This window comes from Bos indicus x Bos taurus, chromosome 29, assembly GCF_003369695.1.
Source record: "Bos indicus x Bos taurus breed Angus x Brahman F1 hybrid chromosome 29, Bos_hybrid_MaternalHap_v2.0, whole genome shotgun sequence".
NCBI classification, from domain to species: domain Eukaryota; kingdom Metazoa; phylum Chordata; class Mammalia; order Artiodactyla; family Bovidae; genus Bos; species Bos indicus x Bos taurus.
Window position 1 is genome coordinate 33,705,249 of NC_040104.1, and position 26,154 is coordinate 33,731,402.

The window sequence follows — 26,154 nt, forward strand, 5'->3', positions numbered from 1 at the left end:
ACCACCGTCACCATTTTTATTCAGGATAGTCCTGGAAAACCTAGCCAGAGCAACTAGGCAAGAAAAATAAAGGCATCAGAATCAGAAAGGAAGAAGTGAAACTGTCACTATTTGCAGATGACGTGATATTACATATAGAAAATCCTAAAGACTGCACACACACACACATACATACACACAAAGTTGGAATAAATGAGTTCAATAAAATTGCAGGATACAAATATATTAAAATCTGTTGTATATTTCTATACTAACCACTATCAGCAGGAGAAAAAAAAAGTCTCATTTACAGCTGCATCAGAAATAATAAAATACCTGGGCATAGATGTAATCGAGGAGGTAAAAGACCTATACACTGAAAACTGAGACACTGATGAAACTGACAGCACAAACTAAATGACATTCTGTTCTCATGGGTATGAAAAATTAACGTCGTTTAAACGTCCATAGTATCTAAAGTAACCTACAGATTCAATGTGATTCCTGTCAAAATTTTAATGGCATGCATCACAGAAACAGAAAAAAATCACCTCAACATTTGATGGAACTACATAAGAGCCCAATTAGCCAAAGCAACCTTGAGAAAGAACAAAGTTGGAGGTGTCATGCTTTCTGATTTCAAACAATATCACAAAGCTATCAAAACAGAATGGCACTGGCATAAAAAGAGACATCAATGGAACAGAAGAGAGAGCCCAGAAATAAACTCATTACATAAGATCAATCATTTTGTGACAAGAATATACAACGGAAACAAGATAAGTCTTTTCAATAAATGGTGTAAGAAAAACTGGACAGACATGCAAAAGGATGCAACTGCACTCCTAGCTTATACCACACACAAAAGTTAACCGAAAATATATTCAAGGCACAGAAGTCAACCCTGAATTTAAAAAAACAAAACAAAAAAAAATTGAACTTTTGAATATAAGACCTGAAACCATAAAACTTCAAGAATTTTAACAGAGGGAGGAAAGTTCCTAGACATTGGCCTTGACAAGGTTTTTCAGATTTGACACCAAAACCAAAAATAAACAAGAGAGTTTATTTGAGACTATGCTGCTGCTGCTGCTAAGTCGCTTCAGTCGTGTCCGACTCTGTGCGACTCCATAGATGGCAGCCCACCAGGCTCCCCTGTCCCTGGGACTCTCCAGGCAAGAACAGTGGAGTGGGTTGCCATTTCCTCCTCCAATGCATGAAAGTGAAAAGTTAAAGTGAAGTCGCCCAGTCGTGTCCGACTCTTCACAACCCCATGAACTGCAGCCCACCAGGCTCCTCCATCCATGGGATTTTCCAGGCAAGAGTACTGGAGTGGGGTGCCATTGCCTTCTCCGATTTGAGACTATATTAAACTACAAAGTTTCTGCACAGCAAAGGAAATCACCAACAAAATAAGAAGGCAATCTATAGAATGGGAGAAAATATTTTCAAGCCACATATCTGATAAAGGGTTAATATCCAAAATACATAAGGAACTCATAAAACTCAACAGCAAAAAATAATATATAAGAAACTGAACTAAAAAAATGGCAAAAGGACCGAAATAGATTTTTTTTCCCCAAAAAGATGACATACAGATGGCCAACAGGCACATGAAAAGATGCTCAACATCACTAATCATCAAGGAAATGCAAATCAAAACCACAATGAGATACCACCTCACATCTGCTAGGATGTGTAGCGTCAAAAAGATAAGAGATAAATGCTGGGGAGAATGTGGAGGAAAGGAACTCAGGCTCACTGGTGGTGAGAATGTAAACTGACACAGCCACTATGGAAAACAGTATAGTGGGTCCTCGTGAAATTAAAAACAGAACTGCCATGTAACCCAACATCCCCACTTCTGGATCTATATCCCAAAGTTTTCCAAAGGAAACAAAATCATTATCTCAATGAGAGATATGTATTGGCATGTTCACAAAAGCATTATTCACAACAGCCATGGTATGGAAACAATGTGTCTGTTAGCGGGCAAAGGAAAGAAAATGTGAGACACACAAACACACAGGCTTGCACACATACAAACAATGGAATATTCTCTCTTAAAGAAGGAAAAAGGAAATCCCTGTCCTTTACAATGATAGGATGAACCTGGAAGGCACCATGCTAAGGGAAACGGCTTGACAGAGAAAGACAAATACCTCAAATGCCTTGCAATATTACTTAAATGTAAAATCTAAAAAAAGAAAAAGGTCAAACTCACAGAAACTGAGAGTAGAATGTTGTTGCTGGAGCTACGTGTTAAGGACAATAGGGAGAGGTTGGTAAAAGGGGAAAAACTTTCAGTCATAAGATGAATAAGGTCTGAAGATGTAATGTGCACTAGATCTGCACTATATAATAGTACACTATAGTGACTATAGCTGATAAACACTATACTGTGTAAGGAAAACTTGCTTAGGGAGTAGAAAGTAAATGTACTCCCTTTCTAAAAAAATAAACAAATATGTAGGGTGATGGACATATGAAGTCAACTGAGGGAATCCTTTCTCAATGTGTAAGTTCACTAAATCACCACACTGTAAAATTAAAGTATTTTAAAATTTTGTCAACTGTATCTCAATAAAGCTGGGGGGAAAGAAACCTTTATATTACTTTTTGGTTTCTGACTTAATATAATCATATAGTATATTTGATTTCATTCACTCAAAACTGTAGTTGTGAGTTTTAACCATGTTGTCTGTTCCTGTAGTTCATTCATTTTTACCATAGTAGGGTATTCCAGTTCATGATTTTATTACAACATATCTATTCTGTTGTTGGTACACATTTGGATTGTTTCCAGCTTGAAACTAATATGAATAGTACTGCTATGTACATTTTTGTAAATATCTAGTTATACGCATTTCTATGCAGTAGAACTATTGAGTAATTGGGTATACATATCTCTGACATCAGCAGATTATGTCAAACTGCTTCCCAAAATTGCAACACCAATGTCCTTTTTCACCAGCAGTGTATAAGACTTTACACTGCACTATATCAAAACAGTGATTCTCAGTATGTGATCTGTGGTTATCTGGGGTTTCCCAAGATTCTTTCAGGAGGTTTGTGAAGTCAAAACTATTCTCATAATATTAGTAAGTTACTTGCCTTTGTCATTGTGTTGATACTTGCCCTGATAGTGCAACAACAGTGGCTAAATCTGCTGGTATCTCAGTTCAAATCATGGCAGGGGACTGAACTGTTCTATAGTCATTGTATATATTCTTCACCACTATGTGTTCATAATGAAAAAGAAAAAGCCAGACTGAAGAATGTCTCCAAAGAAGCTGTTTCAAAAATTATTTTTTTAAGTCTTTACTGATTTGTTACAGTATTACTTCTATGTTCTGTTTTTTTAGCTGGGAGGCATATGGGATCTTAGCTCCCAACCATGGATCTAACATGCACTCCCTGCATTGGAAGGCAAAGTCTTAACCAATGGACCACCAGGGAAGCCCCTCAATAATTACTTTTATTAAATACTGACCTTTAGTACATGCCTTTCTAATATCTGATGTGACAAAACAGGAAGTACACATAAAGCCCTTGTGCTGCATGGTGAAGTGCGACTGTTGTTGCAAACAAAAACACCTGCGTAACTGCACTGAGCAAGCTGCTCCATGTGTGTGCTGAGTCGCACAGTCGTGTCCAACTCTTTGTGACGCCATGGACTGTAGCCTGCCAGGCTCCTCTGTTCATGGGATTCTCCAGGCAAGAATACTGGAGTGGGTTGCCATGCCCTTCTCCAGGGGATCTTCCTGACCCAAGGATCGAACCCAATCTCCCGCACTGCAGGCAGATTCTCTGCCTTATGAGCCACCAGGGAAGCTTTATGGACACCATTTTTTTACTTGAAAGGCTGACATGATTATTCAGTCTTGAATATTTCAGTAATGTTTTCTCAAAAACAACTGAAGGGAGACTACTGCCACAAGGAACGTTACTGATGGAATCTTTTTTTTTTAACCAAGGATAAAATTTGAGCTCTGAAATGAGATTTTGAAAAATGTGCATCTGCCACTGTGACCATGATAGCGTTCCAGTCTTTACCGACTTTCATGATGAGACAGAGTGATATTATTGAATACAAATGTTTAAAAAATCTGCATAATTCAGGGAATCAGCACTTTGCAATTAACAAATGATTAATGCTACAAAATTATACATCATAAAGATTCACTCAAATTTTAAGCTAAACCAAAGGATTTCAATGTAACAAAGTGTGAAAGCATGAAAATATATTTGTTATAGTATGAACTGGGAAGAGTATTTCAGCCAGCAGAGTGGTAAGTACCTTATGATACCAGTACAGATTCCACATTGTAACTAATCTTTAAGGAACTATCATTTGCTGAGTTGTGGAATAGAATCAAAGAACAGGCACAACCATCTAAAAGGCTATCAGAACACTCCCTTTTCCAGTTACATACCTACATGATGCTACATTTTAATACACTTCAACCAAAACAACGTATTGAAACAGACTGAATGCAGATACAAATAAAAGGATATAGATGTCTTGTACTAGACAGACAGTAATGAAATGTGCAAATATGTACAAAAATACCACTCTTCTAATTCTTTTTTAGAAAATATATTCACATAAATATTTTACATATGCTAAAATGTAATGAACTGATGAATTTTAGGTGGAGTAATAAATATTTACAGTTTTTTCTCAGCTTTGATGGCTAATATGGCAAATACCAACACATTATGCCTCATGGGCCCCCATAACTTTAGGGTCAAGGGGCCTGGGGAACTGCTGAACCAAAACAATCTCTCTGGGATGGCAAAAAGTTGGACATGACTGAGTGATTGAACTGAACTGATCAAAGTTTAATAGTGAACAATATAACCCCGTCTTTCTCTATACAATAGAAAAAATTTTTGCTATGTTGTTTTGCCAACAGAAGACAGAAAATGCAGAGCCAAGAAAAGGGAACCCAAGAACTACTAAATATTTTTAAATGTGTTTCCCCAAAAAGCTTCATATTATGGGGCTCTGAAATCCTGTTTCTTTGAGGTCTTCCAAGAAAAATACATATTTTTGAATTGCTCTCCAGGTATCTGACACAAGTCTGACTCTGTGTCCTTGTAAAGTATGTAGCAAGGAGAGTAAGCAGCAGTTAACTAAAGAGTGGAAATCAATATTATCAGCAATGGAAATTTTATTTGACCTCCACAGTTACTGAAGTACCCACATCCTATTTTACCTCTTCTCATCTTCTACTTTGTCCCCCACCTCCCCATATTTTCCCCTATTCTATTTACTCATAATACCAGACAGGAAAAATTGAGAAGAGAATGTACAAAGAGGAAGCAAGGCACAGAAACTTAAGAGGTCTCAAATCAAAACAGCATGCCCTTGCCGTGTTTCCCCTAAGCTTCCATTTCCTTTAAAGAGCATGAAGGAAAGAGACAGCACTCACCGTCTTTAAGTTCCACATAACCAGTGAGTATCTGTTTTCTCTCCTTACCCCAACTAAGGGTTTACAGACAGGCTATGTCTTTTGTGATACAGATGATACAGAATCAAAGAACCTTTGAGTTAGATGAGACCTTAACAGAATGTTCCTTTCATTATAAAAGAAAAGACCCTAAAGCTGAAAAATGTGTTAAAATGTTAAGCCACATGTCACACACAACAAGTTTTTGGCAAGACCAGCAGCAGATTCCAAATTTCTCAGCTTCCAGTACAATGATCTTTCTAATATATGAAGTTGCTCCCTTATTTTCTTTCCCTGTGCAAAAGGAATATTGCTATTGGACTCAAAATGCTTTTTTAAAAAAGTGTCTCTTTTAAGTATTGAAATTCTGACCATATAAAACAAATCAGAAACTAAATCTGTTATACAGTCCCCAAAGATATGTGGGTTTTAAGTTTTATGTTCCCCATCAAGCTATGTCTCAAAGGGGGGCTGCCATCACACTATAGGAATCATCCTTGCACGCCATGAAATTCCATCTCATAGATGAAAACTAATACCGGGGGAAATAGGCTCAATTAACTGCATCCTCTTTGGTTTTGTTAGTTTTGAGATGCTCCCATTATTAACAAGCCATGTAAGTAAGCCTTTCACTGATCTAATAATTTCCAACAAGTCCTATTGATGGTTCCATATTTCCCAGTTGCGTACACTGAACTTCTAGTATAAAAATAATCTTTTCTCAAAATAAGGACCCACTTGCATTCCAGAACACCCACTAACTAGAACACCCACTCTTAGCCCTGAGAAAGGATTCATTCTGGCAACTTTTGATCAGTAGAAAAGGAAGTTATTAGTTAAGATTATTTGTAAACAGTCTGCTTTCCTGCTGAGCAGCCTGAGAAAGAACCAACAAAGAAAGAACCAAGATACAGATCTGGGGAGCCTGCAAGATCAGAGGGTGACACAGGCAAAACAAAAGGTGAGGAAACAATATTGCCTCGTTATTATCATTTTCTTTTAGGAAAGAAATACAAGGCAAATTGCCCAAAGTCAAATTTGCTCCCAAATGTAAAGGGGTCAGGGAAAACACACCCAACATTTTCTTCATTATCATTCAAAGGATGTTAATTTTGGCTTATTAGTTGTCAGGCTGGGGCTACAGAGACAAATATATTGTCCCAGTTCATTAACTACCCTCTTATATCAATTTTCTAGCTTTCTGTGAGAAGGGAGATCTGCTGTTTACAATTCCTCAACCACTCATACAAATCAATTAAATGAACATTTCCTCCCACTTCAGTGTGCTAAAGGAAAAAGTGAGATTCTGGGGAGGAGGAGGTGAGAGGGAATTATTCAAGCAGTGAAGGCAAACTTGGAATATTGCTTATTAGAAAAATTTCCCTTTAGCCCTCGTGGATCATGAAACATGGATTTCAGATGTTTTCTTCAACACCTAAAACTGTTTTTTTGTCTCTTCCTTTGTATTTTTACTCTTACTTCAGTAGCTGGTGAGTTATCACTTTATACCTAGATTTTATGCCAATGGCTACTATCTCCTACTCCCCTCTCTCCCTCTTCTAACCTGGTCTTGCTGCTTTCTCCCTTAAGTCTTCTCCAGGCTTATAAACCTCACTGATTCCACAGTGCATCCTCTGCTCTGTCCTAACCTATCTTACCTTTTCAGGCTTCTTTCCTATTATTCTCCATTAAAAACACCCAGAAGGAGAAAAACATGTTGACAGTACTCTTCCAACCTAAGTAACCTCCTTTCCCCATTTTGCCTTAGTCATCCTTACCTTGAGTGTTTGCAGATGCTGTATTTTTCCCCTGGAATGTACTTGCGCCTCTCCCCACTGAGAAAGAATGCTTTACCAATCTTTTACCGCTTAATTATATACTGCTTTATAATGTTATGCACCTCTGTATGTATCCATCTCTTCTGCTGGAATATAAGGTCCTTATTGGCAGAGACTATTTTATATTACTTTTAACCCCGTTAAAGGACCTGGCTCCGACTAAACACACTAGGCATTTAATAAATATTTAAAAAGCAAAACTGCAGTAAGTATCAAGTTGTTTAGTCACTAGGTCATGTCTGACTCTTGCAACCCTAAAGACTAGAGCCCGCCAGGCTCCTCTGTCCATGGGATTTCCCAGGCAAGAATACTGGAGTGGGTTGCCATTTCCTTCTCCAGGGGATCTTTCCAACCCAGGGATCAAACCCATGTCTCCTGCGTTGGCAGGCAGATTCCTTACCACTGAGCCACCTGGGAAGCCGCACTAAGTATCAAGAATCCTCATCAAATTTCCTTCTATGAAAGCTAATCACTTATCTTCCACGCCTCCTCTCAATATAAAAACTGAATCCAACCAACTATAACTAAGATGACATAGTTTCTTGCAGTTGCTATGAAATGTACAACAGGTTACTGACAACTGGACCAGAAAAACTTGGTCATCCTTCACCTCTGGCTGTGGTACTGAGAGATAATATACAAATTTCATCATTTGATGCTGTTTAAAAATCATGCAGAAAAAGTTCGTATCATTTGGGGGGATAAAAGTGTCCCTCGAGTCAAAAATGCCATGGACTGCTCCCTTCAAGGATGGTATTAGCTTAGACTGTTTGTAAACAGTGTGCTTTCCAGCTGAGTAGCCTGAGAAACAAAGAACAAGGAAAGAACCAACACTATTTCCATCGAAAACCCACTCACCCAAATAATCAAATGGGTCTGGTCCTAAAGAGTATAAGCTCAAAAGGCTTCCTAGTATTTATAAAGCTGACATTTTCACTTATGAGCATTTAACTGAATTCTACTGAATTTTAATTCCTGTACTGACAACATGCAAGTTCATGTGAAAACAAAAAGGAAAATCCACTTTCCACTTTCTTTAGCAATGGAAACAACCATTTGTAGGGAAAAAAAAAATCCCCTCCATATTAAAAGTTCAAAGGTTGCCAGCAGTCCTGATGTAGTTAACATAACTACTTCTGGGAAAACATAGGCCAAGAGTAGAGATAAGAAAAACAAAACAAACATGTGGCCTGGTACTGACATGCAAAAACTACTTTTTAAATATATCCAGATTCCAAACACAGTGTAGAATCTACAGTTTCAAGTCTGGTCTAAACTACTATCATCTGTTCACCTGGATTATGGGATTAGACTCAACTGGTTTTTCTTCTTCTGTACTTAACCACCCACCATTTATTCTCCATACAGCAGCCAGAATGATCTCATTAAGACAGTAGTGATTTACGCTACTCCTTTTCCTAAAACTCTCCAATGACTTGCCATCTCATGCAGAGTTAGAATTCTTATAATGCCTGCCAAGTCCTGTGTCCAAGATTCCTAGGAAATGTTTCTGATTATCACATGAAGAAGGGGAGCGTCTGCAGTTTAGTTGGTACTACCAGAGTTTCAAATAGCCTATGGAACATTCATGTTAGTGAATTATGTTAGTGAGTTATGTGAATTTTGTCCTTTCATTATACTCTGAATTTTTCAGAATGCCTCCTTCATGTAAATTAAGGGAAGGCTGCACTTTGATATAGGACATTATCAATAATTACTCACCATTTCACAAAATCCCATCACAATTACTGTTTACAGTATTTGAGTCAGCAATATACACACATGCTTAAGTCCTAACTTATAACTCTTAAAGTCAGACACTCTACATAATCACCGCTTCAGTCCTGTCCAACTCTGTGCGACCCCACAGACGGCAGCCCACCAGGCTCCCCCGTCCCTGGGATTCTCCAGGCAAGAACACTGGAGTGGGTTGCCATTTCCTTCTCCAATGCATGAAAGTGAAAAGTGAAAGTGAAGTCACTCACTCGTGTCCGACTCTTAGCGACCCCATGGACTACAGCCTACCAGGCCCTCCGTCAATGGGATTTTCCAGGCAAGAGTACTGGAGTGGGGTGCCATTGCCTTCTCCAACTTGTATTCTGAATTGTCATACATAATGAAATATACTACTTTCATTTACGTCTTCTTTATATTAAGTTGGAAACACTGTATTATTTTAAGTGCTTATATTATCTGTATTTCATTTCAGAGGAGAAAAGGGATTTTTACAATGTATTTGTATAAATATATACAACATATTACAAATATATAAAATAGAGTGTTCATCTTATCATGTCCCTGTACAACATGCACTTACTCTCAAACCCCTCATTTCCCACTATTCTTTCCATCATTCATTATGCTCCACACACAGTGTCCTTCATGACTACTTCTTGAAAACTTCAGGCAGTTCCAGCCACGGGACCTTTGTACTTGCTGTTTCTTCTGACTGGAATGTTCTTTCCCCAAGTATAAACATTACTCACTCTCTCAACTCCAATTCTCACTATTCAATAAATAGTACTGCATGCCATAAATTGTGAAAAAACATTTGCAACAATATACTCAGTGGAAGACTGATACCCAGAATATGAAAACACTGATATGCAATATATAACATAGATAACCAACAAGGACCTAATCTGTACCACAGGGAACTACACTCAATATTCTGTAATAACCAATAAGGGAAAGGAATCTGTTGCTGCTGCTACTGCTGCTAAGTCGCTTCAGTCGTGTCCGACTCTGTGCGACCCCATAGATGGCAGCCCACCAGGCTCCCCTGACCCTGGGATTCTCCAGGCAAGAAAGAGAATATATATATATATCTGTATAACTGAATTATTTTGCTGTATACCTGAAACTAACACAATATTGTACATCAACTATGCTTCAATAAATAAATAAAACCTGCAAAAAACAAACATAAAAAAGACAATACAATATAAAGTATCACAGAAGAGGAAACGAGTGGTCAATAATCATAAGAAAAAAAAATCTCAATTTCAATAGTTATTGGGGAAAAGCAAATTAAAATCACATCAAGGCCCCATTTTACATCCATGAGGTTTGCAAAAGTTTAAGACTGAAAATACTGGATACTGGCAAAGATGTAGAACAGCACACCCTGCTGATGGGAGTTCAAATTCCTTCTTCCCTCTAAAAAGTTACATTTGTCTAGTCAAGTTGAAGCTATGAACATGTACTTCCACTATTCTGTATATACACCTGAAGGCATACTGGAATTACCTAGAAAGTCTCAAAAAAATACAAATACTTGAGTCCCATTTCCCAGAGATTCTTATTTAATAGAAATATAATACTGAGGGAAAAAAGCTCATCCGAGAAAAACAGTATGATTCCATTTGTGTAAGTTGAGGAACATTCAAATTGAAACAATTTTTCCTAGGGATCCATCCATATGGCAAAACTATTTTTTTTTTTAAAGCATAAGAATAAAACACAAAATCAGGATAGTGGGAAAAGGCGGGAGATGGAACAGGGAGGGCAGAGTGGAGGATCAAAGGACTTTATAATGCCCTATGTCTTAAGTTTAGTATTTCAGTGGTACAATTGTATGCATTATACTGCCCAGAGCTTATACTAATAGGTTATTTATACACATAAAACTGCAGCACCCATAGTTCTTGCCAACAGTAGCCTATCAGTAAATGTTGTTACTCTCCTTCTTCATGACCCAGATAATCACGATGGTGTGATCCCTCACTTAGAGCCAGACATCCTGGAATGTGAAGTCAAGTGGGCCTTAGGAAGCAGCATTACGAACAAAGCTAGTGGAGGTGATGGAATTCCAGTTGAGCTATTCCAAATCCTGAAAGACAATGCTGTGAAAGTGCTGCCCTCAATATGCCAGCAAATTGGGAAAACTCAGCAGTGGCCACAGGACTGGAAAAGGTCAGTTTTCATTCCAGTCCGAAAGAAAGGTAATGTCAAAGAATGCTCAAACTACCGCACAATTGCACTCATCTCACACGCTAGTAAAGTAATGCTCAAAATTCTCTAAGCCAGGCTTCAGTAATACGTGAACCGTGAACTTCCTGATGTTCAAGCTGGTTTTAGAAAAGGCAGAGGAACCAGAGATCAAATTGCCAACATCCGCTAGCTCGTTCTTCGAAAAAGGAAGAGAGTTCCAGAAAAACATCTATCTCTGCTTTATTGACTATGCCAAAGCCTTTGACTGTGTGGATCACAAGAAACTGTGGAAAATTCTGAAAGAGATGGGAATACCAGACCACCTGATCTGCCTCTTGAGAAACCTAGGAAGCAACAGGAAGCAACAGTTAGAACTGGACATGGAACAAGAGACTGGTTCCAAATAGGAAAAGGAGTACATCAAGGCTGTATTGTCACCCTGCTTATTTATTTATTTATTTATTTTTATATATATATATACACACACACATACACATATATATGGATATGTTTATATAGACATGCATTTAAATAGTTAAGACCAAAACAGGGCTAAATTAGGGATTTTTGCAAATACTTTCTTGATCCTCACAACTGCCCTGGGAGAGAGTATTGCTTCTTTATTGTAACTGCAATATACTTGATTTTAACTTATATGCAGAGTACATCATGAGAAATGCTGGGCTGGAAGAATCACAAGCTGGAATCAAGATCGCTGGGAGAAATAATAACTTCAGATATGCAGATGACACCACTCTTATGGCAGAAAGTGAAGAAGAACTAAACAGGCTCTTGATGAATGTGAAAGAGGAGAGTGAAAAAGTTGGCTTAAAGCTCAACTTCGATTCAGAAAACTAAGATCATGGCATCTGGTCCCATCACTTCATGGCAAATAGATGGGGAAACAGTGGCTGACTTTATTTTTCTGGGCTCCAAAATCACTGTAGATGGTGACTGTAGCCATGAAATTAAAAGACAGTTACTCCTTGGAAGGAAAGTTATGACCAACCTAGATCAGATCAGATCAGTCGCTCAGTCGTGTCCGACTCTTTGCGACCCCATGAATCGCAGCACGCCAGGCCTCCCTATCCAGCACCAATTCCTGGAGTTAACTGAGACTCACGTCCATCGAGTCGGTGATGCCATCCAGCCATCTCATCCTCTGTCATCCCCTTCTCCTCTTGCCCCCAATCCCTCCCAGCATCAGAGTCTTTTCCAAAGAGTCAACTCTTTACATGAGGTGGCCAAAGTACTGGAGTTTCAGCTTCAGCATCATTCCTTCCAAAGAAATCCCAGGGCTGATCTCCTTCAGAATGGACTGGTTGGATCTCCTTGCAGTCCAAGGGACTTGCAAGAGTCTTCTCCAACACCACAGTTCAAAAGCATCAATTCTTCAGTGCTCAGCCTTCTTCACAGTCCAACTCTTCACATCCATACATGACCAGAGGAAAAACCATAGCCTTGACTAGACGGACCTTTGTTGGCTAAGTAATGTCTCTGCTTTTGAATATGCTATCTAGGTTGGTCATAACTTTCCTTCCAAGGAGTAAGGGTCTTTTAATTTCATGGCTGCATTCACCATCTGCAGTGATTTTGGAGCCCCCCAAAATAAAGTCTGACACTGTTTCCACTGTTTCCCAATCTATTTCCCATGAAGTGATGGGACCGGATGCCATGATCTTCGTTTTCTGAATGTTGAGCTTTAAGCCAACTTTTTCACTCTACACTTTCACTTTCATCAAGAGGCTTTTGAGTTCCTCTTCACTTTCTGCCATAAGGGTGGTGTCATCTGCATATCTGAGGTTATTGACATTTCTCCCAGCAATCTTGATTCCAGCTTGTGTTTCTTCCAGTCCAGCGTTTCTCATGATGTACTCTGCATATAAGTTAAATAAGCAGGGTGACAATATACAGCCTTGACGAACTCCTTTTCCTATTTGGAACCAGTCTGTTGTTCCATGTCCAGTTCTAACTGTTGCTTCCTGACCTGCATACAGATTTCTCAAGAGGCAGATCAGGTGGTCTGGTATTCCCATCTCTTTCAGAATTTTCCACAGTTTATTGTGATCCACACAGTCAAAGGCTTTGGCATAGTCAATAAAGCAGAAATTGATGTTTTTCTGGAACTCTCTTGCTTTTTCCATAATTCAGTGGATGTTGGCAATGTGATCTCTGGTTCCTCTGCCTTTTCTAAAACCAGCTTGAACATCAGGAAGTTCACGGTTCACATACTGCTTAAGCCTGGCTTGGAGAATTTTGAGCATTCCTTTACTAGTGTGTGAGATGAGTGCAATTGTGCGGTAGTTTGAACATTCTTTGGCATTGCCTTTCTTTGGGATTGGAAGGAACACTGACCTTTTCCAGTCCTGTGGCCACTGCTGAGTTTTCCAAATTTGCTGGCATATTGAGTGCAGCACTTTCACAGCATCATCTTTCAGGATTTGAAATAGCTCAACTGGAATTCTATCACCTCCACTAGCTTTGTTCATAGTGATGTTTTCTAAGGCCCACTTGACTTCACATTCCAGGTGAAGTGATCACACCATCATCATTATCTGGGTTGTGAAGCTCTTTTTTGTACAGTTCTTCTGTGTATTCTTGCCATCTCTTCTTAATATCTTCTGCTTCTGTTAGGTCCATACCATTTCTGTCCTTTATTGAGTCCATCTGTCCATGAAATGTTCCCTTGGTATCTCTGATTTTCTTGAAGAGATCTCTAATCTTTCCCATTCTATTGTTTTCCTCTATTTCTTTGCATTGATCACTAAGGGAGGCTTTCTTATCTTTCCTTGCTATTCTTTGGAACTCTGCATTCAAATGGGTATATCTTTCCTTTTCTACTTTGTTTTTCGCTTCCCTTCTTTTCACAGCTATTTGTAAGGCCTCCTCAGACACCCATTTTGCTTATTTGCATTTCTTTTTCTTGGGGATGGTCTTGATTCCTGTCTCTGTAGAATTTTACGAACATCCACCCACAGTTCATCAGGCACTCTATCTATCAGATCTAGTCCCTTAAATCTATTTCTCACTTCTACTGTATAATCATAAGGGATTTGATTTAGGTCATACCTGAATGGTTTAGTGGTTTTCTCCACTTTCTTCAATTTCAGTCTGAATTTGGCAATAAGGAGTTCATGGTCTGAGCCACAGTCAGCTCCAGGTCTTGTTTTTGCTGACTGTATAGAGCTTCTCCATCTTTGGCTGCAAAGAATATAATCAATTTGATTTTGGTGTTGACTATCTGGTGGTGTCCATATGTAGAGTCTTCTCTTATGTTGTTGGAAGAGGGTCCCATCACTTCATGGCAAATAGATGGGGAAACAGTGGCTGACTTTATATTTTGGGGCTCCAAAATCACTGCAGTTGGTGACTGCAGCCGTGAAAATAAAAGACGCTTACTCCTTGGAAGAAAAGTTATGACCAACCTAGACAGCATATTCAAAAGTAGAGACATTACTTTGCCAACAAAGATCCGTCTAGTCAAGGCTATGGTTTTTCCAGTGATCATGTATGGATGTGAGAGTTGGACTGTGAAGAAAGCTGAGCGCTGAAGAATTGGCGCTTTTGAACTGTGGTGTTGGAGGAGACTCTTGAGAGTCCCTTGGATTGCAAGGAGATCCAACCGGTCCATCCTAAAGGACATCAGTCCTGAGTGTTCATTGGAAGGACTGATGTTGAAGATGAAACTCCAATACTTTGGCCACCTGATGCGAAGAGCTGACTCATTTGAAAAGAACCTGATGCTGGGAAAGATTGAGAGCAGGAGGAGAAGGGGACGACGGAGGATGAGATGTTTGGATGGCATTACCGACTCGAAGGACATGTGTTTGGGTAAACTCCAGGAGTTGGTGATGGACAGGGAGGCCTGGCATGCTGCGGTTCATGGGGTTGCAAAGAGTCAGAAACGACTGAGAGACTGAACTGAACTGAAAGTACTATACAGATATTAGTTGATTTAACATACTTTACAAATGTTAGATGGGTTCCCAGCTGGCTCAGTGGTAAAGAACCCACCTGTCAATGCAAGAGACGCAGGAGAGACGGTTCAATCGCTGGGTTGGGAAGATGTCCTAGAGGAAGGCGTGGCAACCCACTCCAGTATTCTTGCCTAGGAAATTCAATGGACAGAGAAACCTGGTAGGCTACAGTCCATGGGTTTGTGGAACAGCTGGATGGCACTAAGCAACTAAACAATGACAAACTTTTACCTGGATTATCTTTTTTTGTTTGTTTTTAAGTAATACATGCATATGATCAAAAATTCAAATAATATACAACAGTGGGCCCCATGTCCAGGGGTGAATGTACTATGAGTACCTAACTTCTAGATATGTCCTAGGCATCTTTGACATCCAAAAACTGTACTTCCTTAATAGAAATAGAAATTCTCAACAGAAAAATAAATGACTAGTCAAAATTTTCTTTTACAACTGAAGCATAGTTGATATACAATGGTTTCAGGTGTACAGCAAAGTAACTCAGTTATATATACATCCGGATCTATTTTTTCAGAATCTTTTCCCTTACAAGTTATCACAAAGTATTGAGTTTAGCTCCCTGTGCTTTACAGAGGTCCTTGTTGTTCATGAAAATGACTGGTCTTAAGGATGAAAGTTGTACAAAACTAAAAGAAGCCACAAGTATCATCAACAAGCACACAAATTTTCCACCATTGTCAGGTAGTATGGAGGGCAGTTTTCCCCATAAGGATCTTACAATCTAGATGAGGAAACAAAACTAATGTCAAAGAACAACTAAAGGACATTGACAACTAAACTACTAAATCGGAAATGACAACTAAACAGGGGTTGGAAGAAAAGAGTTGCTTGGAGAAGACGTCTGACTTGGGTTAGCCCTCATCCTATATAAAAAGATTAAAAGAAACAGGGAAGAGTACTGAAAAGTGAACATATCAAGCAGAACTAAAGTGATGTGTGCCATAAATAACTTAGCCATAAGAATTCATAAGCACCGAAATTCCCAAGGCCAAGTAAGTTCTCATTACCACTTCTAGAATGCACAACAGTTTGGAAGATAAGCCTCTAGTGTTTACAGCAGCCTGCTTCTGTCAATACATATTACATTTTCCTTATTTTTGATTAGCAATGTTAAGTTTTCATATGGTGCAGTGGTAAAGAATCTGCCTGCCAATGCAGTATTCTTGCCTGGAAAATTCCATGGGCAGAGGAGCTGGGTGGGTTACAGATCATGGGGTAGCAAAAATTCAGACATAACTGAGCATGTAAGCATGCACGGCGTCTTTCACATTGTATAAGTAGGACATTGAGAACCATGGCAGTAAAAAGTAGTCCCAAAACGACTGGCTTTTTCTTCTTCTGGCATGACAGTGTGGGGAGTTCCACAGACCCACTCCTCAGTGAAACTGGTGAAAGTTATAAAATAAAATAAAAAAACAAAAACCTACCCCCATCCCAGCCTTCTAAAGTCCCTTTAAATGGTCCTAAGTGCTTATGGCAAATGAAGAAACACAGAATTCAAGAAAATCTACTAGAACTTGGTAATGACAAGGAACTTTAGTGGTGTCTATAAACGACAATCTTGCTCCCACCCTTCCCCATCACAGCTAAGCAGGACAGAATCTCCACCCCAGACTGATGCCAAGGACACAGGGTTCTTCCGAACCCCAGCTCTTAGGCAGAGAACTATTTCAGCAGGATGAGCACCATAGCATGCTGGCATTTCTCATCTTGCCCACAGTTACTTGATGCTGAGGCTACACAGAGTGTGAGTATGGCCAAGAGGTAGCGGCTCCTGGAATGGAGGGTCTACATTTGGTGAGGAACTGCTAAGAACACTAGACCCAAATTCTCTTGCCCCAGCTCAAACCAACAAGACCTGGGGCTGTAGCCACCACTCAACTGAGGACTCAGCTCCTAAACTGTAATGTCACTTTCAGAGAAGTGTCCATTGTTCCTGCCCTCAGCCCTAGAGCCTGATTCACAGAGTCACCAGGGCTAGAAGCAATCATAAACCAGACTTCCAAGCCTCTCTCCAAAGGAACTGACTTTATTAGCAACAGGGTGTGGATAATCTCAAACCTAAGGGTGCTCTTAAAAACTGTGGTTGTAGTGATAGGCCACTGGGAAGAGACTGACATTCACTGGAGATAAAGGCTGAATAAACTATAGATCTGCTAGTTTGCAGAAAGAAATGGAAAGAGACAGGTAGGAAGAGATCTTTTGGGGGTCAGAATAAATTTCAAAAACCGACCTTAGGAAGCGTATCTTTAAAGTTGCCTGAATTTGACTGCAATAGTCTGTGAAGCAACCTATGTCCGTGAACACTGTTGAAAACAAAAGAGCAAGCAGCTGTAATTAGTTTAAGAGCTGGGTATGGTCTGGGAAAGAAATAGCCAAAGAGAGTCCTGCCAGAATCAATGTTATCCCTGGGTGGTAGTGGGCATACCCCCGGCTACATCCACTGAGGGGCAACACTGAAGACTTCACACTGCAGGGGGAGGGGAAAAGATAGATTTGTATCTAGAATAAAGAATTCCTATAACTCAACGACAAAAAGACCAATCAGGCAATTAAAAATTGGGCAAAGGACTGAAACAGATATCTCTCCAAAGAAGATATACAAATGGTCAATAGCCACAAAAGGATCTTCAACATCCTTAGACATTAGGGAATGGCAAATCGAAGCAACAAGATAACCACTTCCCATCCATCTGGATGGCTGTAATCAAACTGAAAATAATCAGCACTGGTGAGAATACAGTAAAAGTGGAACTCTCAAATATCACTGGTGGGAATATAACACGCTGCAACCACTGCAGAAAATAATTTGGTAGTTCCTCAGTAAGTTAAACACAGAACATACACATGTGACCCAGCAATCCCACTCCTAGAAATATATTCAAAAGAACTGAAAATATGTGTTCAAACAGAAATTTTAACATGAATGTTCATAGTATTATTATTTGCAAAAGCCAAAGGTGGAAATAACCCAATGAACATCAGTGAATGAATGGTTAAACAAAATGTGATATATCCATACAATGGAATATTATTCAGCAATAAAAAGAAATAAAATTCTGATACAAGTTAACAGAAGGCAGACACAAAAGGCCAGGCACTGTATGATTCCATTTATATGAAATATCCAGAAATCCACAGAGACAAGAAGTAGATGTGAGATTACTAGGAATTGGAGGTAAAAGGAAATGAGGAATTTTGGCTACAGAGCTTCTGCTGGGGTGCTGAAGAATTCTGGAACTATATAGCAGTGATGGTTGTACAACACTGTGACTATATGGTATGAACAGTTCATTAAAAATGGTTACTGTAATACATTTTATATTATGTACATACCCACAATAATAAAAGCAAAACAATCTAATGCCAAACTTCAGTACATACTATGAGAATTCCCACAGTATAAGATTCAGATATAAAACTACACACCTTCACAGGTTCCGTTTAATAGACTTTCTTTTTTTTTTTTTTTTTAGACTTTCAAATTATTCTTCACTTTATTTTTTTTTTTTCTTTTTTGGGCTCATAAAATCTGTTTTTTTTTTTTTTATACAATGGAAATGACAAATAGTTTCAAGAGATTAGATCAGATAGAGTGCCCAAAGAACTTTTTTTTTTTTTCTTTTTATTTTATTCCTTTATTTCTCATGTGTTCCCCATCCTGAACCCTCCTCCCTTCCCATACCATCCCTCTGGGTCGTCCCAGTGCACCAGCCCCAAGCATCCAGCATCGTGCATTGAACCTGGACTGGCATCTCGTTTCATTTGGCTACAGAGCTTCTGCTGGGGTGCTGAAGAATTCTGGAACTATATAGCAGTGATGGTTGTACAACACTGTGACTATATGGTATGAACAGTTCATTAAAAATGGTTACAGTAATACATTTTATATTATGTACATACCCACGATAATAAAAGCAAAACAATCTAATGCCAAACTTCAGTACATACTATGAGAATTCCCACAGTATAAGATTCAGATATAAAACTACACACCTTCACAGGTTCCGTTTAATAGACTTTCTTTTTTTTTTTTTTTAGACTTTCAATTTATTCTTCACTTTAAAAAGTATTTAAATGTATAAATGCTGGACCTGAATACTGTTCCTATTATGTAAAGTATTACTCCAAGATTTTCTCAGCCTAATTTAATTTCACAATATGTGATTATTCATCTAGCACATTTTGGCATAGAACTGTAATTAAAAGCTTAAATATGAATCACATATTTACATATAAACTGTATCTTATCGAAAGAAAAAGGCAAACAGAAAATCCACAGTGAAATACCACTTCACACTGTCTGGTATTGCTATAATAAAAAAACAAGAAGAAGAGCAATAATAAGTGTTGGCTACACTCAGGAGAAATTGGAACCTTCATACACTGCTGCTGGGAATGTAAAACAACACAGTCACTTTGGAAAATGGTTTGGTGGTCTCTCAAAATATTAAACATAAAGCTACCATGTGATCCACCAATTCCACCCAAGAGAAATAATATCCAAATGTTTTCACAAGTATTCACAGTAGCATTAGTCATAATAGCCAAAAGATAGAAATAATCCAAATATCCATCAATGCCTAAATGGATTATAAAACACTGGATATCTTTATAATAGAATACTAGTCAGATATAAAAAGGAATCAAGCACTGTTGTATGCTACATGTATGAACCTCAAAAACTTTGTGCTAAATGAAAAAAACCAGACAGAAAAGGCCATATGTAGTATGACTGCATTTATAGGAAATACTCCAGAAGAGACAAATCTATACAGAGTGGCTAAGCAGTTACCCAGAGCTTGGGGTGGGAACGAGAAGAGACTGCTAATGAGTGCGTAGTAAGTTTCAATACGGGGTGATGTAATGCTCTAAAATTAAACTGTGAGGATGGCTGCATAACTCTGTCACTGTACTGAAAACTATGGAACAGGATCCTACACCCCACCTTTATTTTTTATGATTCACCAATATAAATCTTTTAATCTTCCATCCAGAGCCCAGTGAAAACCCCCACACTAATTTCAACTGCTTGACTCTGCTCACACTGTTCCCCTACCTAAAATGCTCTCCCTAGTGTAGAGTACAGGGGCTTCCCTGGTAAGTGCAGATGGTAAAGAATACGCCTGCAATGCAAGAGACCCAGGTTTGATCCCTGGGTCAGGAAGATCCACTGGAGAAGGGACTGGCAACTCACCCCAGTATTCTCGCCTACAGAATTCCACGGACAGACCATGGGGTCACAAAAAGTCGGACACAACTAAGCAACTAACACACACACACACACACACACAGGGTACAGTTAATTTACATACTTATTTTGAAGATGTTTCTGATCAAGTCAGTCCTCATGAACCTAATCAGTCCTCATGAACCTAATCAGTCCTCATGAACCTAATTATATTCTAGATTTCATATATACCACTTAAAACGGTAACACTGTAACCTCAAATATATACATAAAGCAGTTCCACCTTACTTCCTATCAATGTTTAGATTTTGCCAGAATCTCTAATTCATGCTTTTAATCTCTTTTATCTTCTCAGAGATAAACCACTCACTGCAGAATCATGAGGATCAAACATAATTGTGGGAACTCAAATAGGGCTCTAAGACAAAGAGGAAAAAAGTGTACAACCAGGGACTATTGTAGGATAAGTAGCATCAAGAGTGAATGAAAAGAACCTCTATGGTGGTTCAGTGGTTAAGAATCCCCCTGCCAATGCAAGGGTCATGGGTTCGAACCCTGGTCCGGGCAGATCCCACATGCCAAAGGACAACAGAGCCCGTGTGCCACAACTACTAAGCCTGTGCTCTAGAGTCCACGAGGTGCAACTACTGAGCCTATGTGTTGCAACTACTGAAGCCCAAGTGCTCCAGAGCCCATGCTGTGCAACAAGGGAAGCCACTGCAACAGGAAGCCCACACACTGCCACGAGAGAGTAGCCCCCGCTCGACACAACCAGAGAAAAGTCCACCCAGCAATGAAGGCGCAGTGCAGCCAAAAATAACTAACAATTCTTTAAAAAAAAAAAAAAAAAAAAGTGAATGAAATGTGCACTCCTTTCTCTATCAAATCCTGCAAACACACCTGCTTCACCGACCAGAACTGTGACTACATCTTTATATCCCTCTTAATAGCGAGCAACTTTTCTGGTGGCTCAGACAGTAAAGCGTCTGCCTACAATGTAGGAAACCCCAGTTCAATCCCTGAGTTGGGAAGATCTCCTGGAGAAGGAAATGGCAATCCACTTCAGTATTCTTGCCTGGAGAATCCCATGGACAGAGGAGGCTGACGGACTACTGTCCGTGGGGTCGCCAAGAGTCGGACACGACTGAACGACTTCACTTTCACTTTTTTCAGTTAATAGTGAGCACATCATCTTGAACACAGATGGTACCAAACGTCTGCTGAATAAGAAACTGATGCTTTGAAAGCAACTTCCTACATGTTTGTTCAGTAGTACCCAAACCTTAACAAGTACCTGAAATTGTAAAGCAGGAAATACGGATGAGGAAAAAGAAAATGAAAATGATGGGACACACACTCACTTCTCGACAGTGTATGATGTTCTTACTGTGTATTTCAAGGTGGCCACCTTACTGCTTTCCTCAAACCTAAGTATGTATACCAGGCATCCTTACCTTTAAGTAGTCACTGCACTTCATCATTATCAGAGGAAAAAAAGAACACTAATACGAGAAGCAAAAATTTAGGTATGACACTTCACTTTCTCCTAATAGTGGAGTGCCAAGACTCAAACTCCTATCTCTCTACATGCAGTCAGGAAGAAACCCACACCATGAAGCTTGGAAGCGCATTGATGTGTGAGGTGGGAATAAGGAGCACTGCTTTCAAAGGAAAGAGGGTTGGCAGGGGCAAAAGGCAAGTCTTAGGAGATGAACTGCTGAAAACAGCAAAGACAATGGGTCATTAAAAAAAAAAAAAGCCACAGATTGGAATTTGATCTAGACCCTAACTGCAGGAGCCTAGGATCAATCAATTCAAGAGCATCTCTTTCTGACACTCTGAATAAACAAAGCTAATTCCACTATCTAAAATTCCTCAGCATGGCCCTGAAGAACTATGAACATAGAAGTTATTTGTTTTACTTCTGTTTAGTCACTCAGTTGTGTCTGACTCTCTGTGAGCCCATGGACTGTAGCGCGCCAGGCTCCTCTGTCCATGGGATACTCCAGTATCCAGGCAAGGATACTGGAGTGGGTTGCCATTTCCTTCTCCAGAGAATCTTCCTGACCCAGGATCAAATGTGCGTCTCCTACACTGGCAGGTGGATTCTTTATCACTGAGCCACCAGGGAAGCCCTCTCATTTATTAAGCTTCAGAAATTCATTTTCCCCTTTCTATACATTTATACTTGCCTTGTGTTGTTTAGAGTCAAAAACATACATGTTCTAATCATTCAGACTTGCCTGGAGGATTTCTCTGGTGGTAAAGCACTTAGCTCCGAATTTATCTTATTTAAGTTTGCTACACAAATATTTTTTATTTAATTTGGGCCTAATAATTCCCTTTATACTTATAAAAACTCCTTTTTAAAAATTTATTTATTTTTTAATCGAAGGATAAATGCTTTACACAATTTTGCTGTTTTCTGTCAAACGTCAACATGAATCAGCCATAGGTGTACATATGTCCCCTCACGTCAGGACAACTATTGTAGTGAATACACTGTTCGATTACATGAAGGGAAAGCATCATTACCAAGAGTCAGAATGTACTGAACCACAGAGAGTAGTTTTATACAGGTCCTGTCATTTGATGGAATCACCCAAATGTATAAAGAATTTTGACTTCCCTCAGAGACATAGAAATCAGTGAATAAATACAAAAAGCACCAATTATCAACATATATTTCTCTTTGTACGTTGTTATACTAACTGGCCAATGATTTTAAACAGGCTGTCTAACTGGCAAATGAAAGGCTTTCAATTGCCTACAAGTAAGAAAAACTGGTAACTTTTAAATTTCCTGCAACAAGTGCAGGCTAACAATGCCTGGCCCATAGAAGGAGCTCAAAAAATAATTGCTGAACAAAGGACTGAAATAAAAGCCTTCACGAGGTATACAGACTAAATCATTTTTATGAAAAATACATTTTCTAAAGACTCTGAAAAGAGAAAATATTCACATGTGTACTTTTCTATTTTAGTTTATCCCTTAAAATAAAAATTACACCCAAAAATGTTAACTGGGGCTTGAATCTGTATAAAAGATATCTTAGAATTTTTATTAATTTTTTCAAATTTCTCTAGCTTATCACTTCACAGTTATCAAAAAGGCAAATAGAGTGGTAAATTAAAAATCCACTCCTTTCACAAAGGAGGCAAGAATATACAATGGGGCAAAGACAACCTCTTCAATAAGTGGTGCTGGGAAGAAAACTGGACAGCTACGTGTAAAAGAATGAAATTAGAACACTTCCTAACACCATACACAAAGATAAACTCAAAATGGATTAAAGACCTATTAAGACCAGAAACTATATAACTTTTAGAGGAAAACCTAGGCAGAACACTCAATGACATAAATCAAAGTAAGATCCCCTATGACCCCCCCACCATAGAATAATGGAAATAAAAACAAAAGTAAACAAGTGGGACCTAAATAAACTTAAAAGTTTTTACACAGCAAAGGAAACTATAAACAAGGTGAAAAGACAACCCTCAGAATGGGAGACAGTAATAGTAAATGAAACAACTGACAAAGGATTAATTTCCAAAATAGATAAGCAGCTCATACAACTTAATACCAGAAAAACAACCAACCCAATCAAAAAGTGGGAAAAAGAACTAAACATTCATTTCTCCAAAGACATACACATGGCTAACACACACATGAAATGATGCTCAACATCACTCATTATTCAGTTCAGTCGCTCAGTCATGTCCAACTCTTTGCGACCCCATGAACTGCAGCACACCAGGCCTCCCTCTCCATCACCAACTCCCGGAGTTCACTCAAACTCAACGTCCATCAAGTCAGTGATACCATCCAGCCATCTCATTCTCTGTCGTCCCCTTCTCTTCCTGCCCCCAATCCCTCCCAGCATCAGAGTCTTTTCCAGTGAGTCAACTCTTCGCTTCAGGTGGCCAAAGCACTGGAGTTTCAGCTTCAGCATCACTCCTTCCAAAGAACACCCAGGGCTGATCTCCTGTAGAATGGACTGGTTGGATCTCCTTGCAGTCCAAGGGACTCTCAAGAGTCTTCTCCAACACCACAGTTCAAAAGCTTCAATTCTTCGGCGCTCAGCCTTCTTCACAGTCCAACTCTCACATCCATACATGACCACTGGAAAAACCATAGCCTTGACTAGACGGACCTTTGTTGGCAAGTAATGTCTCTCCTTTTTAATATGCTATCTAGGTTGGTCATAACTTTCCTTCCAAGGAGTAAACGTCTTTTAATTTCAGGGCTGCAGTCACCATCTGCAGTGATTCTGGAGCCCCAAAAAATAAAGTCTGACACTGTTTCCCCATCTATTTGCCATGAAGTGATGGGACCAGATGCCATGATCTTCATTTTCTGAATGTTGAGCTTTAAGCCAACTTTTTCACTCTCCTCTTTCACTTTCATCAAAAGGCTCTTTAGTTCCTCTTCACTTTCTGCCATAAGGGTGGTGTCATCTGCATATCTGAGGTTATTGATATTTCTCCCAGCAATCTTGATTCCAGCTTGTGCTTCTTCCAGCTCAGCGTTTCTCATGATGTAATCTGCATATAAATTAAATAAGCAGGGTGACAATATGCAGCCCTGACGTACTCCTTTTCCTCTTTGGAACCAGTCTGTTGTTCCATGTCCAGTTCTAACTGTTGCTTCCTGACCTGCGTATAGATTTCTCAAGAGGCAGGTCAGGTGGTCTGGTATTCCCATCTCTTGAAGAATTTTTCACAGTTTATTGTGATCCACACAGTCAAAGGCTTCGGCATAGTTAATAAAGCAGAAATAGATGTTTTTCTGGAACTCTCTTGCTTTTTCCATGATCCAGCAGATGTTGACAATTTGATCTCTGGTTCCTCTGTCTTTTCTAAAACCAGCTTGAACATCAGGAAGTTCATGGTTCATATATTGCTAAAGCCTGGCTTGGAGAATTTTGAGCATTACTTTACTAGTGTGTGAGATGAGTGCAATTGTGCGGTAGTTTGAGCATTCTTTGGCATTGCCTTTTTTTGGGATTGGAATGAAAACTGACCTTTTCCAGTCCTATGGCCACTGCTGAGTTTTCCAAATTTGCTGGCATATTGAGGGCAGCACTTTCACAGCATCATCTCCCAGGATTTGAAATAGCTCAACTGGAATTCTATCACCTCCACTAGCTTTGTTCGTAGTGATGCTTTCTAAGGCCCACTTGAATTCACATTCCAGGATGTCTGGCTCTAGGTGAGTGATCACACCATCGTGATTATCTTGGCCGTGAAGCTCTCTTTTGTACAGTTCTTCTGTGTATTCTTGCCACCTCTTCTTAATATCTTTTGCTTCTGTTAGGTCCATACCATTTCTGTCCTTTATCGAGCCCATCTTTGCATGGAATGTTCCCTTGGTATCTCTAATTTTCTTGAAGAGATCTCTAGTCTTTCCCATTCTGTTGTTTTCCTCTATTTCTTTGCATTGATCGCTGAGGAAGGCTTTCTTATCTCTTCTTGCTATTCTTTAGAACTCTGTTTCAGATGCTTATATCGTTCCTTTTCTCCTTGGCTTTTCGCTTCTCTTCTTTTCACAGCTATTTTAAGGCCTCACCAGACAGCCATTTTGCTTTTTTGCATTTCTTTTCCATGGGGATGATCTTGATCCCTGTCTCCTGTACAATGTCAGGAACCTCAGTCCATAGTTCATCAGGTACTCTATCACTCATTATTAGAAGAATGCAAATCAAAACTACAATGAAGGTACCACTTCACACTGGTCAGAATGGCCATCACCCAAAAGTC

At 39.2% G+C, this 26,154-nt stretch overlaps 1 protein-coding gene across 5 annotated transcripts in view; it reads right to left on the reverse strand.

Moving 5' to 3' along the window:
• NARS2 (asparaginyl-tRNA synthetase 2, mitochondrial) overlaps positions 1-26,154 on the reverse strand; it is a 137,883-nt gene that overhangs the window by 93,774 nt on the left and 17,955 nt on the right. The gene's annotated exons all lie outside the window — the stretch shown is intronic.